General features: G+C 39.9%; 1 long non-coding RNA gene across 1 annotated transcript; it reads left to right on the forward strand.

Moving 5' to 3' along the window:
• The first annotated feature begins 1,386 nt into the window (after nucleotides 1-1,386).
• On the forward strand, nucleotides 1,387-18,688 carry LOC132711186 (uncharacterized). The gene is made up of 2 exons (XR_009622015.2): nucleotides 1,387-1,488; nucleotides 18,068-18,688. It is a non-coding gene; the product is annotated as an uncharacterized LOC132711186 (long non-coding RNA).
• The last annotated feature ends 5,592 nt before the right edge of the window (nucleotides 18,689-24,280 follow it).

Consider the following 24,280-nt stretch of genomic DNA (forward strand, 5'->3'; position numbering starts at 1 on the left):
CAGAATGTTATTTCATGTTTGCCAGTTTGCTTATATAGCACCATCAATATGCATGCCTCTTTATGCTGCTCTACAAAGAGCCATCTATTTTGTAAATAAGCCACATAAGAAAGGCACCCTCGCTGTAGGTGGTTCTACAGAGTGTAAATTCTGACTTTTAGCTACATGGAAGACCATGGAGGGGTTCAGTATGAACCTGGAAAAAATATGTGTCAATACATTTATCTGCATTTAGGCTTTCTTTCGGTTATGAGGGAAATCTTTTCATACTCGGGTACGCAAGTATGTTACACAAACACATTTTTCTCCTTCAGCAGACTACATTCCATACATTTTATTTAAATAGATAAAGGATTCCCCTGTCAAGTTGTATCCAACTCTAGGGGGCTAGAGTTTCCTAACTGTGGGAGCCAGTTTATCTAAAGACACTTTAGATCATGTGGCCGGCATGACTATACATCAAGTTGCATGGAACGCCTTCTGATGAGAACCTTCCTACCAAGGTGGTACCTATTAATCTACTTGCATTTGCATGCTTTTGAACTGCTAGGTTGGCAGGAGTTGGGACAAGAATAATGGCAGGGTTTGTATAAAATGCTTTAAATAATCCCCACCTGCCCATTACCATTCTTTCCACTTCATTTTGGAAGTTTTAAAATCAAAGTTGCACTTCCTTTTCCTGAGCAAAATCAGTAAGCAAACATTTGTTGCATACATAAGATAATATTATATATAGTACTGGATTCCTTTGGGAGAACATGGCAATGTAGCAAATAATATAGACCTTGTTGTTGTTGTTGTTGTTGTTGTTGTTGTTGTTAGTTGCGAAGCTGTGTCCGACCCATCGCGACCCCATGGACAATGTTCCTCCAGGCCTTTCGGTCCTCTACCATCTTCTGGAGTCCATTTAAGCTCACACCATCTGCTTCAGTGACTCCATCCAGCCACCTTATTCTCTGTCGTCCCTTTCTTCTTTTACCCTCAATCTTTCCCAGCATTAGATTCTTCTCCAGTGAGTCTGACCTTCTCATTAGGTGGCCAAAGTATTTGAGTTTCATCTTCAGGATCTGGCCTTCTAAAGAGCAGTCAGGGTTGATCTCCTCTAGGACTGAAAGGTTTGATCACCTTGCAGTCCAAGGGACTTGCAAGAGTCTTCTCCAGCACCATAGTTCAAGGGCCTCAATATAGACCTTACCTGTATCCAAAATCTAAACTTTGAGAGAGGAGAAGTTGACCAGAACTGATTCGTAATCTCAGATATTCTTAAATCGAGCTCAGAGAATTAATGGAGCTTGAGATGTAATTTCCGTCTCCTTTCCTCCCACACAGAGAGCTGTTTGCACAAGGGCTGTCTGGAGCCACTTGCCTGCATGGTAGAAGAACAGAATGGCTTCTTACAGGAATATGTTCAACTCGTGGGGGAAAGAAATATCCTGATTCAAAGCAGTTTCAAAAAGATTGTGAAGCATGGAACATTGACATGCTCAGGTAAAAAGAAAGAAAGCTTTATTAAAGCAAGAGTTGTTTAATTTGTTTGCTTGCAAGTATAAAAACCATACATAGGGACAGAGATGAAGAGAAACTACTGGCAGCCAGTAAGAATATGAATTTGGGGTAGATGATGAAGCTATGGGAGATTCCAAGAAGAGGTTCCTGCTGACCAAAACGTTGATAGAATAAAAAGAGCACAAGAGAGATTAATCCTGCATGCTTTCATTGCAATCTTGTGATAATACATTTCTCACCACAATGTGCAGGAAAGGTTTCTAACATATGTCAGGTTCTCTGCCCCGCATAACTTTTTGTTGTTGTTGTTGCTGTTGTTACAGCTATCTTTTTTAACAAAATGGGAAACAATCATGGCACAACATTCCCATTTCTAACATTGGGTTTTAATTTCCTTGAATTTAATTTCCTTGTCTCTCTTCTGTTATTCTCTGAACTTCTCATTCACTCCTTAGTATTCTTAATAAATGTAATGGAGGATGTGTGCAGCTCAGTACTTTGTTTCGAAATATTCTTATCTGCTCAGAGAAAATAACAAACTTTTGGAGGGAGCTAGGTAGGGAACAGAAAGCATCATTTTGGCTTTAGAAAAATGCGAATTTTGTTGTTAGATGGGCATGGCAGCTGGGTTTTGAATGAACAAGCTTCCATATGGTAGCCATTTTGTGGAATTATCTAAAGTTTAGCAGCAATTTAGAACCAATGTTTTTGCCTAAACATTATTTGTTTCTGAGTTTTCTAGTCTTTCCCCACCCTTTTTCTCCTCCATATTTGCTTGGTAAAAAAAAGGAAGGAAGGAAGGAAGGAAGGAAGGAAGGAAGGAAGGAAGGAAGGAAGGAAGGAAGGAAGGAAAAAGGTACTAAGTGTTAACTAGAGAGGCATTAATTAATGTTACAGCTTTCCCAGAGAACATGGAAATTGCTTGGTTTTTTTTTTTTTTTATCTAACCTGCTAAAGGATTATGGAATCTTTTTGCTTAAAAGACAAAAATAGCTGTTTGCCTCCAAATTTCAATGTGCAACCTTGAGAGTCTAACATGGTTACAAGGGGACAAGTAACCTATGGTCTTCAAGTCTTCTGTGTCATTTCAAGTTTTTTGTTTTCTTGTGATTCTATATTAACACTTCTATTATTTGCTTGCATGCTAAGGTGTTTTACTTTCAGGAAGAAATGCATGAAACAGGAGAATCCTGACTCCATACAAAACCAACCCCTTCCTCCCCCCCCCGGTGTGTGTGTGTGTGTGTGTGTGTGTGTGTGTGTGTGTGTGTGTGTGTGTATAATGTAATTATTTGTGCCTTTCTTTATAAGCTCCAGAAAAGTTGTTCTTGCCCAACAGGTTAGAAACATTAGCTCACTTCTGCTTACTCAATATGATATTGTATCACTTGATATATTTGCTCTCCAGTAAGGCACCACACCCAAGTACCCACCTCACACCTCTCAAAGCAATGGAAATGAAAGGCCTTTTGTTTTTCCAGGCAACTTTAATGGGAGAGTAAGAATAAAAAGGCGTTGAAAACTCCTGACTGAAGGGCAGCTTCTCAGCGCTCCGAAGGCGGTAGGGCAGTAGAGGAGACACACAGCTCCAATTTAACAGAGAATGCTCTGTTTCCTTTTGCCAGCCTGAAGGTCTTTGGGGTCGATTTCCCCACTGACTGGGAGGAGACACTTTCAGGAGTTAACCTGAAATAATCTGTTGTGATAAAAAAAGTGGTGGGGGGCACCTTGTGCTTCATTGAAGTCAGTACAAGGGCAAAGAATATCATGAAACATTTTTGTTCCTATAGCCCAGGGGAGCTAAACTATAAGAGATAATTTGGGCATCATACATTCCTTCTCTCTTCACCTTCATATTTCCTATTTCCTGTATTTGCATTGCATTAAGAGTATGTAAATAATATAGAAGAAACAATTAGATTTTAATTGGAGCCATGGTTTTGATAAGGGCTGTTTTTAAACGAGTTTTAACATCTTTTTTTTCCCTAAGAATTACTTACACTGAAGGAATACATAAATTAAAATAGCTACAGATATTTAACAGATTGAATATTAAAGCAAAGGGAAGCAATTATATTCTCTTTTAGCAATAGCAATAGCACTTAAGATTTATATACCGCTTCACGGTGCTTCATAGCCCTCTCTAAGCAGTTTACAGAGTCAGCATATTGCCCCCAACAATCTGAGTCCTCATTTTACCCACCTCGGAAGGATGGAAGGCTGAGTTAACCTTGAGCCGGTGAGATTTGATCTGCTGAACTGCAGCTAGCAGTCAGCTGAAGTAGCCTGCAGTACTGCACTCTAACCACTGCGCCACCTCGGCTCTTCCCAACATAATTCTGCTCTGGAGCCATTTTAGGATTTTTAATGACCAATGGGGTGGTTGGGGGGGGGTCAGAAGTGGGATCAAGCCAGCTCCTCTTAGCCACTTAAAGCTGCTGTGGGCACATCCCATTCCTCTAGTCCAGGGGTGTCAAACTCACGTCATTATGGCGGTATCACTTGATGTATTGGGACTTTTTTCCCCTTCGCTAAACCCGACATCTCCAGCACATGACGCATCCAGCCCACAGGCTGGGAGGTTGACAGCCCTGCTCTAGTCACTGGGCACTACACTCTAGCACCATTTTGCCTGGGGCTGCAAGAGAAACCAGACATTTCCATAGCTGCCCATCTAATGCAGACCGGTGCTTCCAAGATTGATCAGGGCCCCTCACATTCATAGCTCTCTCTTCTGAAATAGTGATAAAGACCTAACTGGGGGAAAAACAGGAGCTACCCAGAAAGTCAATTACACCAGGGTGAATGTGTATTGTTAGTTCTGACACCCATCACAGATTTTTTTGCTGCTTCTGCTGACAAAGGGCTTTAGAAGGGGAACACCATTTTGTCCACTGCAATGTTATTTTATGGACTATTTTTTTGTGAAGGAGATGGTGGGTGGTTTCAAAACTGGGCAAATAAAATAGACATATTTGCTTGCAGCCAGCCAGTCCATTTACAATTGGCACTGGTGTTCTCCTGAATCGTTTGAGGATGTAGCTTACTCGGTATCAATTGCTCGCTTCCCCTTCATCTGTGCTTCTCTGCTGGATCTGCTGACTCAACTGGCAGCTCCTAGTGTGAGGGAGGGCAGGAGCCAGGGGTATCCAGAGGATATAGGCGAAAAAAACAAAATGGCTGCCATAACAGCACAATTGAAGTTATGTCTATATTGTTTATGTGCAACAAACAAGCACTTTTTTTGACTACATCTGATAGACACTTCTGTCAGGAGATGAAATAGTACGGACTACCCTCCGATGTTCCTTGAAAATCTCCATCCGTGCCTCTGGTTTATCAGCCAGGCTATTTCTGAATACATGTCTCCCTCCGTCTCACTTCAACTTTCCACCCCTCTTTTCAGCAAGGATATTTTTAGACACAGGCTTAGCACACTTTCCAAAGAGTGCTAGACTCATGTTCAGAAATAGCCCAAGTGACAGGGCACAAAGCAAAGCATCTGTGACCTGGCACTTTTCTACAGTTGCTCAAGCCTGCCTTACCGGCATTAAGTTGAGCAATTGATGGTTCTTCCTGCCAGCGGGTGATGATTGAGGGAAAAGAAAATAAGCTGCAGAACTCAGCTAATCCACCAATCTCTCTCCTTATGCAACCCATATTAGAATTATAGTAAGGTGATCGATTTTTTTACTGTGAGAAGGAGGACACAAATAAATTGAAGAAAAAATATTGTAAATAAAAACTTGTAAATAAAATTATACATATTTGGAAATTATTAAATAGATAACGAATTAATAAAACATGAATAATTGTGCTCACCTGTGTATGATTGAATATTCACTGAGAAAGAAGTGAGTCTAATGTGTGCGTGTGTGCCGTGTCATGTTTCGGTAAAAAGTAAACAAAGCCACTTTCATGCGGCGCACTCTCTCAAAACAATTCTCCTGTGCGGAGCGCATGGGTCTCATAATGGTGCCTCGTTGCACTGTACCGAGCCTTGATGAAGCGTCATGTCAAATACAAATATGTCACATCACACGCAACAGATTGGATCGGCATCGATCAAATACGGAGATTTACAGATTAGTCTTCACAGATTAGACACTTTTCAAGAGAGGACAGAACTTACAAAAGAAGGACTGTCTTCCCTAAAGGAGGACGATTGTCACCTTAATTTTAGGGACAGTACCATTCCCCCTCACTTTTTTTTTCTGAATCTGACTAGGACTCCATAATCAGGGCAGTGTGATGCCATCATATTTTTCTGCTTTCTATTCTCAGTGACTGCAAGCTAATTCATTAAGGCAGGCATCCAGCCATGCTCTTACAAGAATTGTAGTCCAAAAATTCTTCAAATCCACAGGTTACATTGACATGTACACTATATGTATTCGTTCTTTCATTCTTTCAGTTACCTTTCTAGACAACTGGATCCCAATCCCCATTTTTTTTAGACCAGCAAAATACTTAAGTAAGTGTCCTTAAGCTCTGAAGACCACTAACATCAGCCCATGTCTTCCCGGCAACTGTTCTTGAGGGCAAGTACAAAAACAATATCCCTTATAAGCTAAGGCTATGCAGAAGGATTTGTTGAATCCATAGCTGATGCTCTGCTATAGGGCATTTTATACAAGGACCGACTTCATAACTCCCTAGCCTAGCTAATAAAGCACTCAGACAATTCTGACTGGTGCACATATGCACCTACTTTTGTGAAATTAGTACGATTTGCTATTTCTGAATGTGACTGAATTGCTCTGATTGCTTTAATTATTTATCTATCATTTTATGTTGTTTTACTTTGAAATAGAAGCTGTTATTTGTTGCCTCGTAAATCCTGGTGAGCGATCACAATAAAGATATTACCATTATTACCTTTCTATACAAACCAGGGCATAAAGCGGAATCTATTTTAGGACAAATTAGTATCTTTCGATACTCTAATTGTAATGCTTACATGTGCTGGAAGGCAGTAACCTTTATTACGTCATGTGCTGGAAGGCAGCAACCTTTATTACTGGAAGGCAACAATTCCCCACAGAGACACAGTAGCCTAGTTTGTGCTCTTTGTTGCCTTTATAAGAGCTACTGTCTAGTGAGTGATGAATTTCTTCCTGTCCCATTCTTGGCTTGCTCTGGTGCTTCTCAATGACCAGCCTTAGTTGCCTGTCCCAAAAAAAGCAACTACAGGTAATTCTCAACTTGCAAACATAATTGAGCCCTAGAGTTCTGTTGCTAAGTGAAACATTTGTTAAGTGAGTTTTGCCCCACTTTCTTACCACAGTTGTTCAGTGAATCATTGCCGTTGTTAAGTTAGGAACATGGTTGTTAAGTGGATCTAGTTCAGGGGTGAAATCCAATATTTTTTTTTTACTGCCGGTTCTGTGGGCGTGGCTTGGTGGGCATGGCAGGGGAAGGATACTGCAAAATCCCCATTCCCTCCCCACTCCTGGGGGAAGGATATTGCAAAATCTCCATTCCCACCCCACTCTGGGGCCAGCCAGAGATGGTATTTGCCGGTTCTCTGAACTGCTCAGAATTTCTGCTACCGGTTCTCCAGAACCTGATGGATTTCACATTGACTTTGCTTGTTAGAAGGTCGCAGAAGGGAATCACATTGCCCTGGGACACTGCAACCGTCATAGATATGAGTCAGTTGCCAAACATCTGAATTTTGATCATGTGACCATGGGGATGCTGTAATGGTTGTAAGTTTGAAAAACAGTTGTAAATCACTTTTTCCACTGCAATTGTAACTTCAAATGGTCACTAAATGAACTGTTGTAAGTGGAGGAGTACCTATATTATAAATATCCTTATTTGGAAAGTACATGGATATGGATGGTGTGATAGTTTTAACAGACAGCCATAATTATTTTTAGACTTAGAGCTATTTCAGACATTCATTGCAGTCCTAAATGTCAGCCTTAACCCAATGCCCCCACAAATTGGTTAGATTTCAACTCTCATAATTCACAATCAAGCTGGTTGAGAATCTGGAGTTCAAATCCAGTTCAGTTTCACAGCAGATGTGAAGGCTGCATTCTCCCTTGCAATTAGAATTATGGATTGATTGCATTTATATCCTCTTGCACAGAAGCTGAAGGCCTTGTACATAGCACTTCCTTCTATTTTTCCAAGCAACAACTACATGTTGTAAGTTAGACTGAAGGTGAATGATTGGCCCATTGTCACCTAGCCACCTTCTGTGGCTAGGTCGCTGTCGCTTCTTTCTATCTTATTCTATCACATCTTCAGGATCTTTAGTCATTTCTCCACTAGCAATTTGTAGCATTTTCAAGAGCTTTCTAAATATTATGGTGCCAATATAACAGTGATGGAAACTGTTATGTCACTTCAGAAATGCTTAGATGATGCTACTAGGAGTCACCAGTATAAAAATGATTAGTGAGTATGTGAGAGAGAAAGGCATAGAACAGGAGGCATGGAAAAAAGAGAATGAACATGGATATCTTTTTTTTTCTCACATGCTTTTTAATTTAAGGTAAAAAGGGAGGAATCGATATAAATTGTGCATCGGTGTGCACTTATGCATTAAAATGTAATCATTAAGTAATTACATAATATTACTTCCATCCATTTAATCTTGCCCTAATTTAATTTTTATTGTGTTTCTATTCACTTTTTAACATGTTTTTATGTGACTTCTCCTTTTTTGTGTGTGACTTTCAGCATGCTAAGGCCATTGTAGAATTTATTGTGTGTGTGTGTGTTAGGACAATTTGTTATATATATATTAACATTGTATATATATTAACATTAAGTGTTTTTCTATTGAGACACCTGGTCTACCCCAACATGTGGGAGGTGGCATTCTGCTCCCTTTTGCCTTTCAGCTCCAATCCAGGACCCCGCAAGCAGTCGCATTCACGACAAACCATTTTATACCAAATTTGGTATAAACCATTTTATACCAAATTTATACCAATATAATATACATATATGTATATGTATATATATAAAACAAATATATATATATATATATATAAAACAAATTAAATTCCTAAATTTATACACATTTCTATCAAGAACTCCTTTCCTCTGTGATTGGTGACACTAGTAGTGGCTAACCTTTATGCTATAGCGTGCCAAAAGCGGGGGGGAGCAGGAAGGTCACACCCACGCATGTCCACACCCATAATTCTATGTGCCTCGCCCCCCACACTCCCCCTGCTTTTGGCACACGATGGCACAGTGGGCCCAGTAGGCCCATTTTTTGCTCTCCCCATGCTCCAGAGCCTCTCTAGGAGCCTAGGGAGGGCGAAATGGCCTTCCCCACCCTCCCACCCCCCAGAGGCCCTCTGGAGGCCGGAAACAGCCCATTTGCCACATGCGCTCTGGAGCTGAGTTCATCACCGATATGGCTCCGTGTACCACCTGTGGCACGCATGCCATAGGTTTGCCATCACAGGGTGACACTATGTATAAATAAAGGCAAAGGAGAGCAATGAGAACAATTAACCAGTGCAAGAGCTTCACTTCAGAAGTTGTAGGTGTCCAACACTGGAAGTTTTTAAAAAGAGATTGGACAACCATTTGTCTGAAAAGGTATAGGGCCGTGATGGTGAACCTATGGCACACGTGCCAGAGGTGGCACACAGAGCCCTCTCTGTGGGCATGCACGCCATTGCCAGCTGATCTTCTGGTTTCTAGCGCATGCATGCACACCGGCCAACTAGTCTTCGGGTTTCCAGAACTCCAGCGCACATGCGCATACACACATTCCAGTTTGGTCACTCGGTGCCAAAAGGTTCACCATCACTGGTATAGGGTTTCCTGCCTGAGCAGGGGATTGGACTAGAAGACTTTCAAGGTCCTTCCAACTCTGTTATTCTGTTAAGATGGCAGCTATTGACTCCCACATCCAGCCAGTGTCCATACATGCAATTCACATTTAAAACATATACATTTCTCTATAGATATGTGTGCATGTGTGCGCATGCATGCACACACATGTATACTATATGTTAACATTGGACATAGTGTAAACTAGAACCAGAGACTCAACTGCATTTATGCCTCAATCTGTGTATATATTGAGTGATACTGAACAGCTTTACACGGTTATGCACACAAGGTAAAAATGTTGTATGCTTGTTTTACTGCCATGTTTATAGTTCATTGAACTTGACACAATCCTAATGCTCCCATCATCCGCCAAACATCCGTCATGCTGATAAACCACTGTTCTGATAAAGAATCAGTGTGTTTGTTCTTGCCAATAATAGCTTTCCTTCTCTTTAATCTACATTTACAGCTTGAGGATAGGGCATATTTACTGAGGATATGGCATATTTATTACTGTATTGGCTGCAGACTTAAATCAAGTTGGAATGAATAGTTTCTTTGTTCGTATTCTACTACCATCCAGAGCAAAACTGCATTTTGCCTATTAAGAATGCTTTGTCTAGTTCCCCTTTCCTTATAAATAAACAGGTCGATTCCCGTGAAGTGTGAATCCCCAAAAATTCTTAATCTAGTTCTGGTTTTGAAAAGAAGACCTGTGTTTGACCCATGTAATTTTCACCACAGTTATGGCCTCAATTAATTTCCTTTATTTTTAGCAGAAGTATAGTATATTATCATCAAAGAGTTCTGTACTTTCTTAAGATTGTTCCATTTCTTTTCAATTCTTAATGAAACTGCCTTTTAAACAGTCATTGAAGAGTAACACATTTTTCATGCCTTTAGTTCAGGGGTGAAATGCTCCGGGTTCAGACCGGATCGCCCAATCCAGTAATGATGGAGGCGGGTGGTTCGGAGAACCAGTAGCAAAAATCCCTGCCCCCCCCCGTTGCCCACCTGAGCCGCGCAATTATCAGAGGCCAAAGAGGTTATAGAAAAAATGTTTTTAAAAGGAAAAAAAGCCTCTGCCGATCAGGCAAGTCAGCTGGAATCATCAGAGGCTTTTAAAAGCATTTTTTAAACAATCTCTTCAGCCAAAGAGGTTGTAGAAAAAATGGTTTTAAAAGTAAAAAAAAAAAAGTTGGCCACGCCCACTCAGTCATATTATTCCCCCCCACCAAGCCACGACCACAGAACCGGTAGTAACAAATTTTACATTTCACCACTACTTTAGTTTGTTTTAGTGAATATTTCCCTGTTTGGTGGTTTCCCAGTGTTTTTGATTAGATCTCCAGCCTGATCCCTTCTAAATGTGTCGGCATTACAGTTCTCAGGATTCCTAATTGGCATGACCTGAAATCATACTGACTGAGGCATAATTCTGTGATTCAGAATTGTGTATCAGATACATCACCAACAGGTAGTCCTCGACCTACGACCATAATTGAGCCCACAATTTTCTTTTGCTAAAAGAAATTTGTTAAGACATTTGTTAAGAGTTTTGCTGGCTGGCTCTGCCCCTTCCTGCCCTGCCCCTTCCAGGACTCCCCACACTAGTTGTGGGTTGCTCCCAGTTCGGTCCGGTTCTATGGAACAGGTAGTAAAACCAGCAGGAGGCTCCGCCCACCCGTCATGACATCATCATGGGTGATCTGCGCATGCGCGCTCTCCTGTTGTGAACTGGTAATAAAGGTAAGTAGAACCCACCCATGCCCCACACACCCCAGTTTTGCTCCCAGGAGGCTTCAGCAAGGCCTCCTAGGCTCAAAACGGGGCCCAGGGAGGGGCGCATCCCCCTGCAGCCTGTTTCTGCTCCCAAAAAGGTGCAGGAAGCCGAGCTACCTGTCACACCCCTGGCCACGCCCACCATGGCCACGCCCACCCAGCCAGTCATTAGGGCAGAGAACCGGTTGTTAAATTATTTGAATCCCACCATTTCACAACCTTTCTTACCACAGTTGTAAAGTGAATCACTGCAGTTGTTAAGTTAGCAACAAGGTTGTTAAGTGAATCTTGTTTCCCTGTTGACAGTGCTTGTCAGAAGGTCACAAAATGTCATCACATGCCCCAAGATATTGCAACCCTCATAAATATGAGTCAGTTGCCAAGCGTCTGAATTTTGGTCACATGACCATGGGGATGCTGCAATTGTTGTGCCTAATTGTGAAAAACGGTCATAAGTCACTTTTTTCAGTGCTATTGTAACTTCAAACAGTCACTAAATGAACTGTTATAAGGCAAGCCCAACTGTATGCCAATTTCTTCATTATCTTTCACATCAGTGCCCATTTTAAGAGTCTTAATTCTATTTTTTTTTAACCAGAGAACATCCTTAATTTTTTTTTTGAAAAAAATTATTTTTAAAACAAAACATAAAACAAATCCATCATCCATTACAAAATACAAACAGTGTGTCAGTCAGTTACAAATCTTTTGTGCATCATCCTCCTATTCAAAATTTACTAATTATCTAGTTTCTCATATTGTCAAACAAATCAACATCCTCATTTATCATTTATTTAACTATTGCATTTTTGCTTCAAAAAGTTTATTTTCTAATATTGTATTTATAACATTCATATTTCATATTTCATTTCCATGTTTTATTATCTAACCATTGATAAAATAAGTCCCATATCTTAAGAACATCCTTAGTTTGCTGCTCTAAAAAGAGGCTTATTGACTTGGTTAAGACGCAGAAAGTCAATTCAGGATAATATGCCAATGCCATGCAATGAATAAAGAGGACATTCAGGCACAATTTTTAATGCTGATCTTTCCACTTGTGCTGAAGTGCTCTTTGGCTTAACAATATGGAAATTCAAGCCATGCCTGAAATTCAATTATCATGATGTAAACCAAAATCAAACCATGGAAAAGAACTTGGAGGTGGGAATGATACCGCAACACCGTAGAAGAAAATGTTGCTGATTGACCAAGAGGTAAAGCAGTTCTCCAGGGTTTGCTAATGGTATAGCCAAAGTTTTAAAAAAAGTACCAAAACAAACAGAAGAGGAAGGAGACAAATCTTGTGTGAGGTAACAGTGAGCTGTCACTGATTCATCACTTATTTCTCAAATCAAAAGAACTTCCAAGCCATATCTGAGTTACATCACTTTCTGGTAAGGATACTAAGCCCAATATCCTGTTTCCTGGAGTGGTTAATCAACCAGATCCCAACAAGGCACATAAACCTCTTGGATGATCTATCTGTGGCTGCAAAGTTTCTAATTACACAGGACGCTGCAGCCAGAAAAAGAGTGCCATATAATTCAAAACCTTCATAATAACATAAGTAGTCTAACAAACTCTAGAACTGCTCAGCATATTTATTTCTCCAGTTTCTGAAGCTACTGGATTTAAAGGGAGAATGTAGTGCAATTATTTGTAATAGGAACAGCCACACCTTGAAATATAATTCCTGGGTTCTTTTCATATGACCTATGCTAAGTGCCAGGTGTTTTCAGGTATGTTTTTCATGGGAAGCTGACTCTCTTGTTATTCCATGTAATAATTAACCAAAAAAGCTCTGTGTGATTTCAGAGATATGAGTATACCTTCAGTTGCTACTAGTTAGTAAATATCCAGCACAAACTTGATTTTGAAGTAAATCACCAATCCACTCTAAAATCTATGGTCAATCTTGGTATAGACTCAGAAATGGCTATTCCAGTACAGTTGAGAAAAAGTCTCAAAACCAGCATAACACAAGCATTATTTCATTTTGTAAAGCTGCTTTCATGGTAAATAGGGAGTGTTGCATAATTCTTCCCCAGAAAACACTTTTACAAAACACTAAAGACAGGGCACATCCACACAGTCTGAATTTCCACCCACCAACCCCCCACAAAGCAGCTGGAAACTTTGCCTTAATTTCTTCTGACCTTGAATTCACTGGGGACATCCATGAGCCAATCAGTCCTCTCTAAGTGACCAATAGCAGAAGACAAAATCAGTAGCAAACATTCCTTCACCCCCAGAAACCATAATGAATTAATATATACACACACACACTATTCTATGTGCAATTATCTGGTGATTTGCCTAAAATTCTAAGAGGCTGCTATGATAAAAAGCTATTGCAATAACAAACCAGTTAATTGCTTTGGGTTTTTTTGTTTTAAAAGCAATGAAAGGTTTCCCAACTGCCTTGCTAACATTCCTCTGTTGCATTCAAAAGCTCTTGTGAATTGGGAAATCATAGCATGTTGATAGTTTTATAATTAGGCATTTTTCTCAAATGCGACCATGCAACCATTCTCTTGCTGTGGTGGCAATCGTGAAAGAGTGAAAGAAGGAAGGAGATGAGTTCTATCTATGAAGAAGATAGAAGAACAGGATACTGCATCTTTATAGGGTGTATGCAAACCCCAGAAAATGGAAAGAGTTTCAGCTGCCTGCCCAGAAAGTTTGCAGAAACTCAAAGGGAAATGAATATTGTTATACTGTAGTTTCCCATAAAACAGAGTAGAATTTGACAACTCCCAAAGCAGACAATACAGTGAAATTACTCAGGATCTTGACAATATCTTAAAGCAGACGTCTTCAAACTTGGCAGCTTTAAGACTTGTGGGCTTCAACTTCCAGAATTCTCCAGCCAGCTAGGGGCCTGGTGGCTCAACAGACTGATAGCATTGTGATTAATACCAGCTGTCTGCAATTACTGTAAGTTCGAATCTCACCAGGCTCAAGGTTGACTCAGCCTTCTATCCTTTCTAAGGTAGGTAAATTGAGGACCCAGTTTGTGGGGGCAATAAGCTGACTTTGTATAAATATACAAAAGTATGAAGGCTATTGCTTAACGCATTGTAAGCCGCCCTGAGTCTCCGGAGAAGGGCGGCATATAAATCAAATTAAAAAAAAAAAGCTGCCAAGTTTGGGGACCCCTGTCTTAAAGCCATGTAAAGAAGTCTGTGGATAATGCCATCTCCAGCATTTCTAGAACTTTTCCAGATTAAAACATAGAAAACTAGTGTGTGAGGTTCTCATCTAGTATTAAACCTGGCACATTATTGATTATTTTTCTTTTCTGCAGGATTTTTGTCTCACAAAAAAACATTTCAAGGATATAACATAAGTTCATATGTGTGTACATGCACACAGTCCCATACATTCAAATCAACAATGGGTAATCCGAGAACCTTTTTACCTGACAGATCTGTTAAATAACCCAGTGTTTAGCATTTTACCTTATGCATTCTTTTAGGGTCATAACTGTACCTGATATGCAGTAGTTCATAGAAGGCATGTGAAGGCAGGTCCTAAGACTAATTTTCAAGAATTGGGGATTTTACAGAACTTGAGACAGCAATACTAGCACAGAGAACTGATTCTAATCGCCTTACAGCTCTTTTTCTAGTTGTTGACGTTGATATTTTTCCTCTTATCTTGCTCTTTTTTTAAATCTACAAAATATGGGACTCTAGAGGCAAAAATGAGATTTAGAAAAAACAAACAAACCCCAACAAATGTCAGTTTCTCAATATCCCCCCAAAAATATTTAATAAGATATGAAGATAAGATCTTAATGTAGCAACAGCCAGAGATGAAAATTGCTACTAATGAATATTCAGAGAAGAAGTAAGGAGTGGGAAAACTGAGACTACATTTTCCTGTCTTTAAGGGGCAAAGAATTGTCTGCTCAGCATCTGGGAGCAAGAAAAGCTCAGGTGAGGAGATGGTGCCAGAAAAAGATATTGGCATCTCCAACCACATGCACAGACAAGTTTAAATGGCGAATGTTTTAAATGTTGATAAAAACTGCAATGAAGCGACATGTTACTACATACTCATAATTCAACTTTCAATAGTTTGAAAAAATATTACAATGCTGCTAAAAAAAAAAACATCTGGGAAAGTCAGATCCCAGAATTCTCAGTCCAGGAGTGTGGCAAGGTACCATTCCCTTTAAGGAAATGCCTGAGGACAGGGATGTTGAAAGTTAGGCTATTTGATGCCCCTGGCTTACAAGAAGGCCATAGTAGAATCTGACAGACAAATTTTTGGATATTCCTGAAAATTGGGATTAAGAGAAATGGAGTTTCCAAGATGTAAAAAGACGAACTGTTTCTATTTCCAGAATAGAGAACGTCTCCAGATTTTACTACATCACTCTAGTCTCTTCAGAGGACAACTCGTAGCTTCTGTGATCTTTGAGGCTAGCTAATCCTTGTATTGCTTGTGTGGTTTTCTCCTGAAAGTAATACTTCATGTATTACTTTTCCCACTTTTGAGAAAAAGCAAAAAATATAGAGAAGGTGGCCATATTTAGAGGTTGCTAAAATAGTTATTTTTTATGTCCACATCAGAGGTGTGTTTCAGCAGGTTCTGGCCAGTTCTGGAGAACTGGTAGCAGAAATTTTGAGTAGTTCAGAGAACCGGTAAATGCCACCTCTGACTGGCCCCGCCCTCCATCTATTCTCTGCCTCCCGAGTCCCAGCTGACTGGGAGGAAATGGGGGTTTTTCAATAACCTACCCCTGGAGTGGGGAGGGAATGGAGATTTTACAGTATCCTTCCCCTGGAGTGGGGTGGGAATGGCCCACCAAGCCACACCCACCAAGCCATGCCATACCCACCAAGCCACACCCACAGAACCAGTAGTAAAAAAATTTGAAACCCACCACTGGTTTTAGTGGCAAGTAAACCAAAAGTGCAAAATGTTAAAGGCAATATTCCAGCAATGCCTTAAAAATTGTGGAAGTTTTTGATCTCTCGTGGTGGAAAAGGAAATTTGATGAGTAATGTATTAGGTACTTATCAAAAGAGATTGGCAACCTACCAATTCCTTCCAGTCTGATTAGACCTCAGTTCCACTTATCCATTGCTCTTTCAGAAAACTCAGAACAGTTTAAAGAGGACTTCTAATTCACTTATCATTCAGACAGCTCATAGGGACAAACCTTGGCTTTAATAATACATGTGTGTCAATGCTGCAAATATTCCTAGGTCCCTAATACTTTGCCTTCTTTGTTCATTGCCATTATTTGGAAAGTGAGTACATTTTATTAACTTATTTTTAAAAAGATGAATAACCCTGCACGATCTGTACCTTGACTGCAGAAAGACCTCTGTCCCTCAATTTTTTCCTTAGATTTCCTAAAGATTAGAATTTGTAAATTTTAGAATTATTACCTATTTCTTTTTCTTCTCTTCTCAGCAGTTTCCTTTCACAGACTTTCTTTGATGTTATAAAATTAACACCACAGATTTATTTGTTTATACATGAGCCAATCTGTCATCTTTTCTGAGTGAAAAGTATATTTTTTAACCTCTTTTACTTATCACTGTCCCAATGAATCTAATAAGGGGAATCTAATAGGAGAAAGGTCTTCAGGGGACCAAAATACAGTAGCATTTTATATAATCTAAAGTGCTCAGAATATATTCACAATTCCCTCTACAATTAGAGACATGAAGTACCTACCCATTAAGAGCTATTTACCTATCCGTATTGTTGCTTATATTTGGGGACTGATTTGTATTAGTGCAGTCTCCAACATAGAAAACTGGGTTACAAATTGTCCGTAGTGTTTACAGAAATATTTAATTATCTCAAACACAAATGTTGTCTCAATAATTAATGACTGCATGGATAAGAACAGGGTCATCGGGAATAAAGAAGGCAGTTGTCTAAGGCAGAGGTCACCAACTGGTGGTCTGTGGACCACTGGTGGTCAGTGAAAAAATTTTGGTGGTCCGCAGAAAAATTATTTGCATTTTTAATATTGCACTAAATCAGGGGCCCCTGGGACGGATAGGTGCAATGAATGTTTGTATTGCTACAGAGAGTCTCCCCCTTCAAGGTCCTTTTGTGTGGGTTGGAGGGGGGAGAAATTCCAACTTGGGGTCTGCTTTGGCCTCCTGGTATGTGGGGCTTTGGGCGAAGGCTGGAGGGAAGTGCCGCTGGTGGCGAAAAACCGGAGGGCCTTGTTCCAATGGGACTGTATCATGATCTGGAACTGGCTGACCATCTCAGCCCGCTGAGCCTCCAGGCACTGGTACCTGGCTTTGCACTCCCACAGGTCTTCCCTCTGCTTGGAAAGCCTATGCTCCTAGTCCTCAGTGAGGTGCTTCTGCTGAGCCTCCTTCTCGGTCAGATCCAGTTTGAACTGAGCCAGCTGTTTTGCCAACTCTTTCTCATGGTGGCTGCTTAGCTCCAACAACTGCTTCCTGTTGGGGCCCTAAGGAGCCCAGGCGGGGAGGTGAGGAGTTAGTCACGCCCATCCAGTGAAATGAGCACATAGCCACGCCCATCCAGCTGGTTATTAGGCAGATCATATTAGTGGTCCATGGGATTTAAAATTATGAATTTAGTGATCCCTGAGGTCTGAAAGGTTGGTGACCCCTGGTCTAAGGAAGTGTACATGAAGAGCAAGGCCAGCTATAGGCTAACATCAAGTAGCCACTGGTCTAGAGTGCTAAAGCTTATGAAGCATGTCCTTCCAATTAATTCTTAAAATGCAAATCTTCACATCAACCAGAGATAGCACCATCAGTCCATGTGGCCCAGAGGCATTATATACCCTTGAGTCAACACTGATGGATGAAGCTATATTCCAGCTATATTCTGATATTTAAAACTATCACAGGGAGTGATGCTTTGCCTTCAAGGAAGTAACATCATCTCACTGAGTTCAATAAAAATATGCAGAGAAAAATCCAAAAATGCTTTTTTTTTTTTTTTTTTAAAGGCAACTGGATTTCATTTGTTTTCCTTGATGATGCTTTGCTTCTCATCCAAGAAGAAAAAGAAAAAAAAAAACATTTGGGACAAATATGGCTTGAATGACTGAAAATCTCCATAGACATACAGAGAAAAAAAAATTACATTTCAATAAGATGCAGGAAAGAAACAAGAGGATGCCCTCATGTCCCTGGCTTTAGAATTTTCAACGAGCCAGCAGCAGACAAGAATATGGTAGGATATCATTTAATTGATAGGATGAGAAAAGTTTGAATTTCAGAAAAGCACTCAAGGTTCTCCCCCTTGGTGGCATATAGTGCCTAGAAAAATCACATTACTTGCTGACCATGTGAAGCTAGGAGAGAACAGCAGTGAGGGGGTTTCCAAAAGGAGAACATCTCTATACTCCATATGATTTTTATTTCCCAATATCTTGACAACACTTTTAAGAAGTGAAATCTATCTACGATATCTTTAAACCTGCCAATTTCAAAATGTTAAACAAGAAGCAAAACTTACTTGTTCTGTCCTGATCTTTTGCATATCCCTCAGTAGCAAGAACAAAAACAAAGAAGCCTTATTCATATTCTATGGAAAAGAGAAATAAAATTGGTCGCTTCTGTTCCTCTTCTAGTCCACATCCTTCTTGCTTTATGCATTTGTTTGGGGGCGGGCAGGTTGTTTTTTGTTTTTATTTCAATTTCCTAACGTTTTTGGGAAGGAGAGCTAAAAAACCATCAAACCCTCTCACGCTTTGAGAAAATGAAACCCACAAGCAGGGAAGCCCCTCAAATCAAGAATTGTGTGAAAATGGATTCTCCACAAGTTTTGGAGACTTAAAGTACTGAGTACTTTTAATGACATCTCAAAAACACTGACACATATATATCTACATTTATTGAAACTTCTTGTGGACTTTTTGTGCAAAAAATGAATTTGGGATTTATGGTTTTGATGATTAGATAGGGTAGATTATAGAAAAAAGAGTCTACACATTCTGGTAGAGAGAAGTTCCCTGAGGATGGGCTCTACCATCAGTTCGAAAGCTCGAAAGACTAAATCTCTGGTCCCAGAAACTGATCCAGATTGGATCTTGCAGAAAAAGCAATATTGTAATGTAACTTTAGAGAGAGAGGTTAAAATATAATTGTTCTTATAACACTTATAATTGTACTAATATACTTATGTTGTAAAGAATATCATAAGCCACATCTTTGTACCTTTTTTCTTTCTTTTCTGTTTTTCTTTAACTTTTTTTCTTTTTCTTGCACTTTTTGCTTTCCCTTTACTTTTGGGGGGGCTTTTTTCTTCCTTATTTTCACATTTCAAATCTTTATTGTCAGTGCCCAACATATGTACAATGAGATTGGTTGAGCTCCCTCAGTGCACTCCCCCCCAACACAATACAACTCACAGTGAAGACAAAAAATCCCTAACCCAATAAATCATATTATTTATTTATTTATTTATTTATTACATGTATTTATATGCCGCCATTCTCCCGAAGGACTCAGGGCGGCGAACACAAGTTAAGAAACAAGTACAATAAAATCATAATTTAATCCAAATAATTAATTAGTAGTAAATAATAAAGCCCGGAATCAGTCTCAGCCTATTTGTTTGAAAAGCCAAGTCTTCAAGTCCCGACGGAAGGAGCGGAGATCAGGAGCCGTCCGGAGCTCAGTAGGTAATTCATTCCAGAGGGTGGGAGCACCCACAGAGAACGCCCTACCCCTGGGCACAGCAAGGTGACATTGGCTCGCAGTCGGAACCCTGAGGTTAACCAAACATCCAGTCCTATTGCAACAGTGTGAACATATTACATGCTGCAACAGCCCTCAAGTCCATTGTACTACGTAGTTATGATGTTATTTCACATTCAGGAGTCTGACAGTCCACAGATTATTTTATATTGCTGTAAGGCCTAAACCCACAGACAGCACAGTGAGATCTAACCAAGTTCAATCCTTTATTTGCTTACATCTAATAGACAGAATCTTGCCAAACTAAAGCCATAACTTTTTAACCTACTAAATACATCCTTGGGGATTCTAGAGTGTGGCTACACCTGAACTCTTCCTCCCTCTGCCATCCATCTTGGGACTGCTCAATCTCTTAATATGGGCCTACCTTCTGAGGAAGTTTTGTGTTGCCAAAACTCTCCTCCACTGCTCCTGAAGTGCACATTCCATCACAATTACTTTGTTTTATTTTTACTTTTAAAAGTGCTGCTAAAAATTTTGTCTGCCTGTTTGTCTGCCTGCCTGCCTGCCTGCCTGCCTGCCTATCTATCTATCTATCTATCTATCTATCTATCTATCTATCTATCTATCTATCTATCTATCTATCTATCTATCTATCTATCTATCTATCTACCTACCTACTACCTACCTACCTATCATCCTCACCATCTATCTGTCACTGGTGCATCAGTCTAAACTCACTGTTCTACTATTCCATGTTGTTATTTAATGATTTTTGGTGCCTCCCTAGTTATATTTGATTGTGTCTTGTTTTTCCCATTCATTGTGTTTCATTCACGGAATGTTGTAAAGAGTTTACCAATTCACTCTTTTCTTTTGTTTTTTAGTAGCACTGACGGGAAAAATTTATCAAGAAGCATAGTAAGTGGGGGGGGAGAAATTCTGGGAAAAGATTGAGAGGACTATAAATAGAAAATGACTGGACCCTTAGCTTTGTAAAATGACATGAATGAAGCAGGGTGACTATATACTTAACCTGCCGAATGGAAGCACTCTGGGAACATGCAGAGTTTATATAATTTTAGGTCCCATATAAAGGCTGATTAAAAATGGAAGCAAGGCCCACTGATAAACTATCTGAGTTCTCTGAAAAAGGAAGCAGAAGTGCAACCTTTCACTTACATCTTCCCTATTTATTAAGGAATAACTTGAGATGCTGAGTAACATCTCTGCCCTGAACAGAACACTCCCTCCTTTTTCCTGTTTTTCTGATTCATTGGAAAGGGAGGAGGGAAAATACCATGAAGTACAGTCTTCACTTGCAAAATATTTTTGCACCTCAAGGCAAATATCAGATGGACCTTTTATCTGAAAAGGTCAAGTTCATACCAGGTCCCTCCAAAATGATGGTGAAATGTTTAACTGGCCTCCTCTCCATCCTGCCGTGGGAGGGAGGGAGGGAAGCATCAGGATGTTGCCATCATAGTTACTGGAATACTGTACACAAAAAACATTTCTAAGCACACCTTCCTGAGTTGAGGTGCAGTTCGTGAACCTGGCCAGGAGATGGCAGCAGATTATAAAACGAGCTGGCACTAGATACCTTTTCATATCTTTAATGGCTTTGAATATTTAGTTGTATTTTTCACCTCTTATTCAACTTTCGGTATTTCGTTAGCATTATTGGTTCATGAATTCATTTTATAGAGCATGTCATCTACATCTGACATGAGCCAGCCACAGGAGGCAGCATAAACATTGTATTGCACATTAATAGAAAATAAGTATATCTGGATTTATTTGAAATTGGGATATCAACGTTGGGTTTTCTTCCTCTTTTTTAAAATTATTAGAATCTGCCTTGCTGTGATTTAATCCTTTATTCTATGTCCTACACTTCGGGACAATAAAGAATAGTTGTGACTTCTTTTTAGATAGTTAAAAACTGCCGACTTATCTCTTGCCAATCTTCTTCTGTCATGATTAAGCTTTTCATATTCCTTCAGACTTTCTTCATGGAATTTAGCAGGAATGTCTATGAGGTGTAGTTAAAAAAAACCCTCAAGATGGTGATATACATGAAAAAACAGGGAAAAGTTTGATCATAACATCACAGCCACTATCTTGATTTTTTTTTTAATCATCCTCTGTAGTCACACCTGGAACAGTTTTTATATGCTTTAGTTTCCCATTAATTCACACAGCAGTTTCTATATGCTTTAGTTTCCTATTAATTCACACAGCAGTTTCTATATGCTTTAGTTTCCCATTAATTCACACTTAGATACTCCATAGTGCTTTACAGCACTCTCTAAGTGGTTTTACAGAGTCAGCATATTACCCACAACAATCTGGGTTCTCATTTTACTGACCTCAGAAGGATGGAAGGCTGAGTCAACCTTGAGCCGGTCAGAATCGAACTCCTGGCAGTGAGCAGAGTCAGCCTGCAACACTGCATTCTAATCACTGTGCCACCATGGCTCTTCATACAGCCTTCTTAACAATCTTATCGAAATTCTGTTTGCTCTGTTCACTATTTATTCATTTATTTAACATATTGCATACAAACATGTCAGGGAATTCTACACTTGCTAGACACAATGCAGTCCTGCCAGCCTAGATTGCTAATTCATTCCGTTTGGCACTTGCGCACCTATCCTTGGTGCACCACAGGAGGGAAACTAGCTTTAGCTAGTGGCCCTCAGGTTGCTGGCTCCTCCTGGCTCCTCCACTGGTCTCACCTCACTTCGTGTCGCGATGCCTCATTCTGGCCAGGTCTAATGCTGGTTTCTGCACCAGCATTCAATACCACCTCTGACTGGCCCCGCCCCATCTATTCTCTGCCTCCCGAGTCCCAGCTGATCGGGAAGAAATGGAGATTTTGCAGTAAGCTTCCCCTGGAGTGGGGAGGGAATGGAGATTTTACAGTATCCTTCCCCTGCCATGCCCACCAAGCCACGCCGACCAAGCCACACCCACAGAACAGGTAGTAAAAAATTTGAATCCCACCACATCCACTTCTGACCCACACTCAACTTGTAACCAATTACTATTCACAGAAACTTTTGACTTTCTACTTCCAAAGGTAAAAACTTTGCATTTGTCTCTGTTCAGATTCATTCAACTATTTTCTGATTATTCTAGTCTGTCATGAGCCTCATATATGAAACACTGCCTATTGTTTCCTTGTTTACCTCTCTTTCTCCTACAGTTGCAGGAGAATCATGTTAATCTGTGGTCTATTCTAAATATATTGTTGTATATTATTATGTTCTGCTGTATAGTCTATTCTAACAGAACTTCTGTTCTACTGTTGCTGAGCATCCCATTTGGTAGATTCTTTGGGCATGGACTTGCTCCCTCATACTTTATACAATGCTATGCACACTAATAACTTTATCTAACAATATCAATAAAGAAGAAAATATTGTCTTTTTTTATTTATGACTGCTGTGCTTTCCATTTGAGGCTGATTGAGATCAAATGCTAGAAGATTGGCTCTACCTCTTTTCCCTTGATGGAGACCCAAAATGACATGACATGGAGAATTCATAAATACAGGTAGTCTTTGACATACGATCACAATTGAGCCTAAAATTTATCTTGCTAAACAAGACATATATAAATGTATAAATGAGCTTGGTCCAGTGGTGAAATCTAAAATTTGTTACTACCGATTCTGTGGGCGTGGCTTGGTGGGAGGGGGTAATGTGGGCGTGGCCATTTTTTTTTTTTTTTTACTTTTAAAAGCATTTTTTCTACAATCTCTTCGGCGACCTTTTCTACAACCTTAGCTTGGATCATCAGAGGCATTTAAAAGAAAAAATGTTTTTTTTCTTTTAAATGCCTCTGACGATCCAAACTGAGTTGCTTGATCGTCAGAGACATTTAAAAGAAAAAAAAGGGTTTTTTTCTTTTAAAGGCCTTTGATGATCCCAGCTGAGCCGCGAGATCATCAGAGGCTTTTTTTTTTTACTTTTAAAAGCATTTTTTCAGCCAAAGAGGTTGTAGAAAAAATGCTTTTAAAAGTAAAAAAAAAAGCCTCTGATGATTGTGCGGCTCAGCTGGGCAGGGGCGGGGCAGGGATTTTTGCTACCGGTTCTCCGAACCACCCGCCACCATCGCTACTGGATTGGGTAATCCAGTCTGAACCGGGAACATTTTACCCCTGGCTTGGTCCCATTTTACAACCTTCCTTGCCACAGGTGTTAAATGAATCACTGCAGTTGTTAAATAGTTGTTAAGTGAATCTGGCTTCCCCATAGACTTTGCTTGTCAGAGGGTCGCAAAAAGTGACCCCATGATCCTGGGACACCACAACGGTCATAAATATGAGTCAGTTGCTAAGTATCTGAATTTTGATCATGTGATCATGGAGATGCTGCAACGATCGTAAGTGTGAAAACCGGTCACATTTTTCAGTGCCGTTATAACTTTGAACAGTCCCTAAATGAACTGTTGTAAATCAGGGACTACCTGTATATTACTTTATGGTTACGAAATGCATTTATTATTTT

The sequence above is a fragment of the Pantherophis guttatus genome, chromosome 3 (genome assembly GCF_059756535.1).
Source record: "Pantherophis guttatus breed Tessera chromosome 3, ASM5975653v1, whole genome shotgun sequence".
Classification (NCBI taxonomy): domain Eukaryota; kingdom Metazoa; phylum Chordata; class Lepidosauria; order Squamata; family Colubridae; genus Pantherophis; species Pantherophis guttatus.